The sequence below is a fragment of the Panthera uncia genome (genome assembly GCF_023721935.1).
Source record: "Panthera uncia isolate 11264 chromosome B2 unlocalized genomic scaffold, Puncia_PCG_1.0 HiC_scaffold_24, whole genome shotgun sequence".
NCBI lineage: Eukaryota > Metazoa > Chordata > Mammalia > Carnivora > Felidae > Panthera > Panthera uncia.
The window spans coordinates 90,202,692-90,213,006 of record NW_026057580.1 but is presented as its reverse complement, the minus strand read 5'-3'; positions in this window follow the sequence as shown (position 1 = coordinate 90,213,006).

Below are 10,315 nucleotides of genomic sequence, written 5' to 3'. Positions count from 1 at the left end.
TTCCTCCAAGTGGAACAGGAGGTACAGAAATATACAAGCGTCAAAGAGATAGGGGTATTCTGAGGACAATGAAAGATAATTGCAAATTCTAGTAACTATTTTGGACTTCCTTCCCACAGATAGTAAGCAGCTGGCCTCTATATCCACCGAGGACAAGATAAAGGGGGAAAAAAGGTTCTTAATTACAGTTTGAGTTCATATGTAAAATTAGAAGTGCTTTATTTTGATGTTTTGAGCTCAGAAATAGTGAATGGTGGAAGAGGGTGGAAACCCGTTTTCCGGAGGGCTCCAAGCCCAGGTGGGGCCCCCGTGAGGGGGTGTGAGGAATGAGGTAGGGGAACAGCCCCAGGTTCTGTGTCGCCTTCGCTGGAGGGAGGGGGGGGGTCGCTGCATCCCATGCCAATAGCCCGAGTGGGATTTCAGTGCCCGCATCAAATGTTGTCACTGAGGCGTCTCATCAGGGTGTCCATGTGTCAGATCACGAGGTCGGCCGCGGGTAAATAAGCCTCAGGAGGGCACAAATTCCTAAATAGGAGAAATCAGACTTTCATGTAACCTCCTTGAGAAAGGAAAGCACGTGAGAATCTTCAAGATAGGTAAAACCTTGAAGCTCAGCATTATTTATCCCTTTGGGGGGCTTTGGAACTATTTCTCTGATGTTTGAAGCGCACCCGCAATACGTGTTTCTTGAGTCCTTTTTGCCTGAATTGGAGGTATCTTCGGGGAAATGCACTCTCTCAGTTTGCAGTAATAACTCACCAGAAAGCAGTTCTGAGGGGTGATTTGTAACTCTCTGGGATCCTGAGGCCACCGGCTCGGACTTGGGCTGTTAGTGGTCCGCAGTCAGACTGAGCTCCATCCTCAGAATGGATATTGCCCTGTTCCCCGGGAAGCAACGTAAAGCGCTTACTGAAGCATTTACCCTGAGCTGAGCTCGCTGAACCTGCTCCCCTCCCCTGCTCCCTCCTCTGATATCCTAAATGAAGGGATTGAGTTCACATCTCCCGGACAGTATTTGCAGAAAATGTACTGCACCCTTTCCTCAGGATGTGTTTAGTGCGTTCTAATCTTTCGAAAGACTAACTCCCTGAACTTAAGGTTAGAAATAATTAGACAAGAAAATCCCTTCTCTTGGTTTCTTGTAACTATCCAAAATGATGAGTAGTGGAAAAATCGCTGGAGGTCAGATCTCTCACTCTTCCTGAACCTTTGCACCGTATTGTTTCTAGAAAGAGTGTGACATCCCTTGGCATGATAAGGTGAGTGTTGCTATTTCTGCCTTTTGGCTGTTCGTTACGCTTTGCTATCATAAGCAAAGGGGCAGATAGATACCGAAACCTTAAAAAAAAAACTAAAAAAAATGATTACTTGGGACTGTTCGGCATGTTGCTACAGAAAACACCTCTCTTTGTTTTGGCAAATCCATTTCGGAAAAGTGATTTAAATCTTGGCACAAATAGATAGCTTTTTACATCCTATTTTGATTGCCTTAGAGGTCAACCGTACAGTAAGCAACATTTAAGTTTTTAAGCTCTGAAGGGTATTAGGTGTCCCAGTCTTCTTTTTCTTTTTTAGTGATTGACATACTTTGATGCTTGTATAAGCATCGTCTCTATGCTTCACATAAAGTGCTCTGAAAATAAGTTCCAACACCCTTCCGTTCTCCAGAGTTCCAGGTCCTTGAAGTTAGGGATTGGTTTTTCATATTTGTCATGCCAACATTTCTTTTATCCCTAGGGCAGATCAGTGCCTTAGACAGAGTGGAGACTGAATACAAGTTTGCTCTTCTGAGCTTAAAAAATATAAAAATCACTATATGATAATTTGAATAGTCTTGTGTCCTGGGGAAATAGCACGCTTATTTATGAGGACGCCCAAACCAAGTGGTATTAATTATGCCACTCTACTGATCTCTGAGTAGGCACATTCATCCCATAATCAAGAATACAATGTATACCTGAATCTAATATTATACTGTATGTTAACTAACTGGAATTTAAAGAAGAACTTAAAAACTAAAACAAACAAAAACCCCCCCAAAAACCAAAAAACAGAACACAAAAGCCAGGTGTCCTGGCTCGTCAGACGTACAAAGTCTGAGGTCAGGTTCTTGTTTCTTGGCTGAGGGTTATAGCCCGAGTGGTGAGGGCTCAGGGCTCAGCCTACTACCCAGACAGATGCGACCTGGCCCCGTCCACTGTTCCAGTGTATTCAGAGCTCATTACATGTGACCCCCTTGAACATCACTCCCCAGAAAACTAGACCACATTGTGTGACTGGAAGGCCACGACTGGGTCATTTATAACCTTATAACTGCTGGAATACCTTCTAGAATTTTTGTCATGCTCTCCAAAGTGCGTGCCTGGGATCTGCAGGAGTAGAAAATACTTCACAGTTGAAAACTTGAGAGACACAGTAGGTGCCCATAAAGCAATCTAAAAAGAAACAAGTCAGTGGGGAACATGAACTGACATTTTTATAGGAGTTTAAAATCAGAAATGTACTGACTCAAGTGTTTTGGATTAAACTCACTAAAGCAATAAATTCATATCTTATAAAATGACGCCCTCTAGTAGGAGGAGCTGGCCAGTTAATGAGGGGGTGGTGACATGATGTGCCAGGAAAGTCTCTGGGGCCAGTGCTTGGACCATGTCATCTACAACTTCTACCTTTAGTTCTTAAAACCTCTGAAGCCGTCCCTCACTTTTTTTTTTTCTTTTTTCCTACATTGGTTCTATTATGGCAAATGTAAAATATTCAATTTGATCCGCGCCCAAGAAATAAAAATTAGGTGAACATGTTTTTCATCTTATTTCTGTTAGGGAGGAAAATGTTTCTTCTGCCTTCTTCTGTTCTGTTCCTGGGGCCTGTAAATTAAACTGACAAAGGACAGATTAAGAAGAGAAAAAGCATAAACATTTTATTTTTAATTTTACATGCATGGGGGTGGTTTCCCTCCCCACAAATGAAAACCCAAAGTAGCAGTTAGACTGGGGTTGGGGAAATTATATACCATTCAAATAAAGGGCAATAGATTGTGGAGAAGTGTCTAAATGAAGGAAAGGGGGTTTGAGCTTCTAGGGGTGAGAAATTACGGGAGGGTAAACATTCTGGAAAAACTAATGCTAGATAAGGGTTATTTAGTAAAGTTTGTTTTTGGAGACTCACTTAGGTGCTGTCTCCATTTCCGGTGATAAGGGCGGCTCTTTTCCTGGTATGGGAGAGGGCAGGGGACACCTAATAAAGGGGAATTCATGTTCTGCTTTTGGATAGATAGGAGGAGGGCAGAGAGCTCTTCCCGTGTCTGGTTTTTCTCAGTTGCTTTCAGTTCAAAATAATCATTATACCAACGTGCTATTTTTTTTTGGAAGCTTAAAACAGCACCCCTTTATTGGTTCACAGCTCTACAAGTGTGACTGTGTTCTCTTTGAAGGGTAGGGCAAGGCTGAAGTCGAGGCGTCAGCCCAGCTGAGTTCTCCTCTGGAGACGCTGGTGTGGGGACAGGGAACATGTCTCCAAACTCTTTTGTTCTTGGAAAAATTCAGTTCTTTGCAGCTGACGACTGACTTCACCCTTTCCTTGGTGGCTCTCAGCAACTAGAGGCCACTCACCTTCCTTGCCACATACCCTCTTCCCTCTTCAAGACAGGGAAGGCACATCAAAGTCTTCTTGTGCTTCAGATCTCTGGGTAGCTCTCCTATAACCAGCCAGAGAAAACTCTGGATTATCCTTGGCTAATCTCCCTGTCTTAAGGCCAACATATTAGAGACTTTAATTACTTCTCCAAAATCCCTTCACAGCAGTACCTAGGTTCCTGTTTGATTGAATAATTGGGATCATCTTAGAGTCCTGCCCACTGTGAGGTCTATGCTTCCTTCCTTGAATCCCAGCATGCCCGTGATTGCAGCCAAAGGGACACTGCGTGACTTCCAAAGTCGTGTTTTTTGGGTGGCATATCCTGATACCCTCCACTGCCTATGTTTCCCACCACTTAAAGGAAAAAACAAACAAACCCACTCACGTCTAAGTGAGGAAATATCGGGATGGTGTGCTTGGGTGAGTATGTTCTGGGAGAAAAACACGTCCAGTGGAAAAGAGATGCTGTGAGTAATTGGGGTTTCTAAACCCCAGGACGATCTTCAAGATTCTATGTCCTCACAGAACAGCATGAATGAGGATAAATGCAAGTCCTAGGATAAATTTCCCACTTTGGGGCTCTAGGATTAATCTAGAAAAGAAATGAAAACGCTATGTTCCAGTGGGTATGGTTATCATTTTAAGAAGGTCTGTAGAAAAGGAGCTGATCTAACCCACCAGGAGTCTACCAACTCTTCGATTGGTCTATCCAGATCCCGTGGACAGGAAGTTCAGGTCATGAGTGTAGAACGGAATGGACAGTCTTCATATTTTTCTCAAAGTTTGTTATCTGAAAGGAATCTTTACAATAATAACTTAGAGCCAAGATCTCAAACATTTCATTTTTATTTTTTTTTATTTTTTTTTTTTAATTTTTTTTTTCAACGTTTTTTATTTATTTTTGGGACAGAGAGAGACAGAGCATGAACGGGGGAGGGGCAGAGAGAGAGGGAGACACAGAATCGGAAACAGGCTCCAGGCTCCGAGCCATCAGCCCGGAGCCTGACGCGGGGCTCGAACTCACGGACCGCGAGATCGTGACCTGGCTGAAGTCGGACGCTTAACCGACTGCGCCACCCAGGCGCCCCTCAAACATTTCATTTTTAATGTGTCATACGTATAATATTCAACGAGAGCATTTTCAATGCCCATGTATTTGTAGGATCATACAATGGAGAACAAAAAAGCAGATTCTGAGTGCATGTGGCTTCACAGAGCTTCTAAGTGAGGGAGAATGAGAAGAACACCCAAAGAAAGGAGGCAAAATTAAGTAACACACGCTCATATAAGTAAATAACATATAAAACAAGGTGGGAATTACCAGGAGTTGTTATTTCCTTCATGGGGAAATGTTGGGAAGGTCTGAAAAAGCACAAGGTTCAGTGGACTGGTGGGAAAGAGGCAGACTGGGATTCTAGAAAAGGCAATGTATTTCTGAGCATGGAAGGAGCTTTAATAAAAACATTATTGTGGTTGTTCACCCTTTTCTGGAGGATGATTCCATCCTTCAGGAATAGGTGACTTTCCGAGCACTTGCAAAAGAGAATTGCTCCTAAACAGATACATCTTGTGTCTCTTTGTGGAATCCGAGGTTGCTGTGAGCGAACTGTGTCCAGAGGCCAAGTGCACTGAGATTGGATAACTGAGGCGATTCATTCTGGTCCTGTGAGTCTCTGTTTAATTTGGGAACACTCACTCACTTCTGTGGAGCTACAGTTCACGATGAATTTCACAGCCCTATTTTCTTTTTTCCAGGAATTTCTGATCTCCTGTTAACCTTTAGATTCCCTATTAGATATGTATTTTATAGCATGGACTTTCCCCGCTCAGCTATATTATTCTTGACTGATTTTTGATTGGGTATAGCTTTCCTGGTTGAAGTGATCACATCCCTGAAAGCATATATTTTATAAGAGAAAGTTTCTTTTAACAACTTCTTAAATCCTTTATAGCCTACGTTTGCAAACTGTTACATTTCTCCAGCAGGGTTTACTTTAAAAATGTCAGCATGAGATTTTAAAATGCAAATATTTCTAAAGCTACCACCCACGATTTGAGCTGTGAAACGATGCACATATCTGAACTGGCCAGATTTGGGGGCGCACATGCCATGCCTAAATCCTATCTGATCTTTATCAGGCCTTGCAGACACAGTGGGTTCTCTGCTGGCTGCCTTCTGGTGGATGGGAAGGGCTGCCATTGAGGCTTCCTGGGACTACCCATGGTGGCTCAGAGGGACTTCCTTTACCAAGGTCTGGGCACTGCTGAAGCAACTGGCAAGCAGCTTTAAGCTTAAGAGAAAATGCAAACCCGAGCTGGATTATCCAGCTATCCTCAGCCCCAAATCCTCCCCAGTCGGAAGGACATCAATGAGCTGCACTGGGCAACCATGGGGTGAAACAGAAACCACAGCTCCCGTCTTTGCGTCCAGAGCTTTTCCCGTCCCGGTGACATCTGCTTGCCAAAGTTGAGCAGGTGGGGGTTGATTATTTAAAAACAAAACATTATTAAACTCTTTGGAACCAGACGGCTTGCAGTGACAACTGTCATGGTGAGTGTAGCGCCCACGTGGGCACTTCACCCCAGAGGAGGGATGGGGGGGGGTGCTCCTTGCTTTGTCTAATTTGCATTCCTTTCCCTCCTCCTTTTCCTTCCCTCTCCTTCTTCTTTTTATTTTTTGGTATGTATTATTAATGTGCCAACTCCGGATTTTTTTTTAAATATCTGCATCATCAAACATTTTCCGCCTCCCTCCGTCTCCCCCACCCTTAAGTATTTCCCAGATACGGTCAGAACAGCCCGTACTCAGAGTTCATATCATGGGCTCCCTGGCGATCTGTACAGGCATCTCTGTCACTGAGTATTGCTAAGTTAGATGAAGTGTTAAGATTACGGGGATTGTATTAGGTTACAGATTCTGAGACATCATGTGAGGTGGGGTGACGACTAATGTTCCCTGGCACATTTTCTGGGCTTGGCCTCTGCCACCTGTGCAGATTTCAAGGAAATGGCTGAGTGGTTTCGTTCTGGTCAGGTGGCGGGGAATGGGGACATGTTAGGAAACACTCGTCTTCCCTTCAAATCGTGCCATGGAGCAGGAACAGAGGAAAAGTCCAGCTTGGCTAGTCACCCTTAGCATTGACCTGGTGTGTGAGCTAACCAACACTGAAATGCTCTCCTGGTACAATGATCGCAAAGATGGCTGGGAAAATACGGGCTCCTTTTGAGCTAGGTGTTTCCTTCCGCAGGGTTGCTCTGTACTGGGAACAATTGATGCTGTTTTCCTCCCTGCTGCCCTCAGTGCTGTGCGTGGGGTGGGGGAGCCTGGGGCAGGAGACAGGTGCCCCGAGTGCGGAGCAGAGAACTGAAGCCATCTATAACCCTCCCCACTGGAATCCTGGTAGACTTCAGGGAAGGGAAGTGCATGAGATCTGGGATCCATCTATATACGCTGATCTAATCATCAGGGATCCTGGACTCTTGGTTTATGGCTCATGGTGTCCGTCAATCTGCAGACAGTGTGAATGACGTCAGGTTGAAGATGGCTTCATTACGGATGCTTCTTGACCAGCCAAGGAAATGCATCTGATGATAATAGTGCTCCTCAAGTAATGAAAATAAAATCCTTCTCTAATCACAAATTATTTTTTACATATGAGTCAGAGTTCACAAATCCTCGTCAACATAACTCGTTTTATTTACTAGTTATAGGATGTGGATGGAGTACGAAGAGTTCTGGATTAGAGGGTAGGCTGGTGACCCTGCTGTGGTTCAGTCTGGACTCTGGTATGACTGGGGCAGGGCCTGGTTAATTGCAGAAGGTGAGAAAGAGCCAGGCCCCTGCACTACATGCCCTCAAAAGGAATAGGGCAGGTGCTGCTGGGCCAGGATGCCCAGGAGAGCTGGGCTGGGAAGTGAGAGTGCCACTGTGACAATAACCACCAGGGGGCAGTCACTGCAAACAGCTGGAAGCCAAAGAGCTCCTGTCCTACCAGGGGCTGAAGTTATACTTGGAAATAGTAGGAGAAGTTCCCGAACGCTGGCAAGCTGGGGGTGGCCTCTGGACATGTTGTTGAAGAGAGTGAGTGCCTGCTGGCACTCACAAGTGGGGCTCTGATTCCCAACAGGAAGATGGGGAAAAGCAAGACAGAACCCTGATGCTAGCCGGTGCTGGGAGCACCAGGAAGGTTACCCAGAGCGGGAGCTGTCACTAGGCCTGCAGACAAAATAGTCTTATCTCAGTGACCTGGTTATCAGCACTGAGGCACAAGGTCAGGGTTAAATGAGCCAGCATGGGGACTTGAGCCTGGAGCTCTTTAATCTCTTATTTTTCAGCGCAGGCGATGCTCAGCCCCGCTGGGCTGTGCCTGTTTATTAAGTTCCAGTGGATGGTCCGTGCGTGCGTGGAAGAAGGGAAGGAAGTGGATGGAGAAATGGGCTGCAGAAGCTGGGACCCAGTCCAAACCAGTCTAACATGGCTGTTGTGAATTCAAGGTTAGATATGGTGCATTAAAGCGCTGAAACAGAAATCCATGTGAAAACTATTAGGTAAAATGAGAATGAAAGAACTGAAATTTCCTGAGACAGAGATGCCAGGATGTTTCCAAGCATCTCTGCGCAAACCCTCAGCCCACTGCTGCTCCGCTTAGGCAACGCCTATTTATTCTATTTATCTTCTGAAATTCATTTCCGTCACCCTTTCCCTGGGGAAATCTTATCTGCAACCCAGACTAGGTGACATCCTCCTTCTAAGTTTCTCAGAGCACTTAGCTGAGTTAGAATTTTACAGAGTTTCACTTCATTAGTTAATTACCTTTGATCTGTCTCCCACTAGAAGGTGAGTTTTACGAGAATAGAGAATATGTCCTGTTAGCTGCTGGATGCCTAGAACCCAGCCCAGTGCTAGGTATATTTCAGGGATTGAACGATTATTTGTTGAATGAATGAACATTTTGAGAGAAATAAGAATTTTTTCTTTTGTAGGTAGGCAATAACAGAAGTATGACTGTCGTATTTGGTATTGGAGAGCACTGATGAAAATAGACCTTTCTGTAAACACATATCAATGCCCCCCAAGTCATCTGGGGATACCAGATTGCAGGGAGTTGCAAGCCTCTGGATACTGACGATTAAGTCCTTATACCATAGGCCCAGGTTTTGACATAAAAATAAGTGAAAATGAAGATCAGTAGATTCTTTGAGGAAGTTTGAGTTCATCTATTGGGCAAATACATGGCAGCAAACTCCTAGCCTAGTTTCCGTTCTCCCTACCCCTTACTTTGTATCCTGTGTTCACAGATCTATGTAAATAAATAATATATACATATAAAAAACACATTGAACACATTTTTTTAGGGGAAAATAACTCATGCCCACAGCCAGAATGGAGGCTGTGGAAGTGGGGTACCCTTCATTTGGTTCTGATGAATGTTAGAGTTCTCTGATTTCTAGCAGCAGACTCTAATACTGGCTATTGTGCAAATCATAGAACCGAAGGGAAAGCTGAAAGCCTGGGTTTGGGAATAAATATGAATTGAACCATTTCTAGTAGTCAAAACCACTACTTAGTTGTTTTGCTTGGTTATAGGTGTGTTTCAATTTTTTAAATGTTTATTTATGTATTTTGGGAGAGAGAACAAGACAGAGAGGGAAAGAGAAAATCCCAAGCAGATCTATGTTGTCAGTGCAGAGCTCAGTGCAGGGCTCCATCTCATGAAACACGAGATCATGACCCGAATCGAAATCAAGAGTCGGATGCTTAACTGACTGAGCCACTCAGGCACCTGTATAGCTGTGTTTTAAAAAGCCATCCCATTTGTATTCTATTCATCATGTTGCTTAGGTTTCAATTCTAGGAGAGTCATGTGCTTGGGTTGGTCCCAGCCCAGAACATCTTAAAGCTTCCAGTAGACTCTACCCAAAGGGAGGAGGAAATTTCTCAAAGGATAATCAAAGTGCTATTTCCCCAAAGCATGAAGTAAGAGTTCAGAGAAGTGTCAACAGAGGAACGAGTGAACAAAATGTCGTGTATACATACAATGGAATATTATTCAGCTTTAAAATGATTAAAATTCTGATACAATGCGGATGAAACTTGAAAACATGCTAAGTGACATAAGCCAGAGGCAGAATGGCAAATAGTGTGCGATTCTACTTATATGAGGTACCTATGTCTAATTCATAGATACAGAAAGTAGATTAATGGTTGCCAGGGCCCGGGGGTGGGGGTGGGGCGGAATGAGGAATGCTTGTTTGATGGGGACAGAGTTTCAGTCTGGATGGGGAAAAATTCTGTAAGTGGATGGTGGTGATGTGCACAACAGTGTGAATATAGTTAATGCTACTGAACTGTGCACCTAAAAATGGTTAAAATGATAAATTTTATGGTTTGTCGATTTTGCCACAATAAAATAAAAAGAGTGCAGGATAGTCAACATCAAGCAGTGTCAAGACAGGGAGAATGGAAAGTCACGATCATGGGAAGGAAAGGCCTCCGAGGCACCTGGTGTTGGACCAGAAACCCGGACTCAAGTCCCAGTTCTTCCGTGTAACCTTCAGAGAGTCACCAGGCCTCCCTGAGCCTCCTTTTCTCATTTGTGGATAAAAACCCTGGTCCCATCATCTATCACATAGGAACCGTGTTATCTTGTGAAAGTATTTCTGTGAACTTATAAAACTC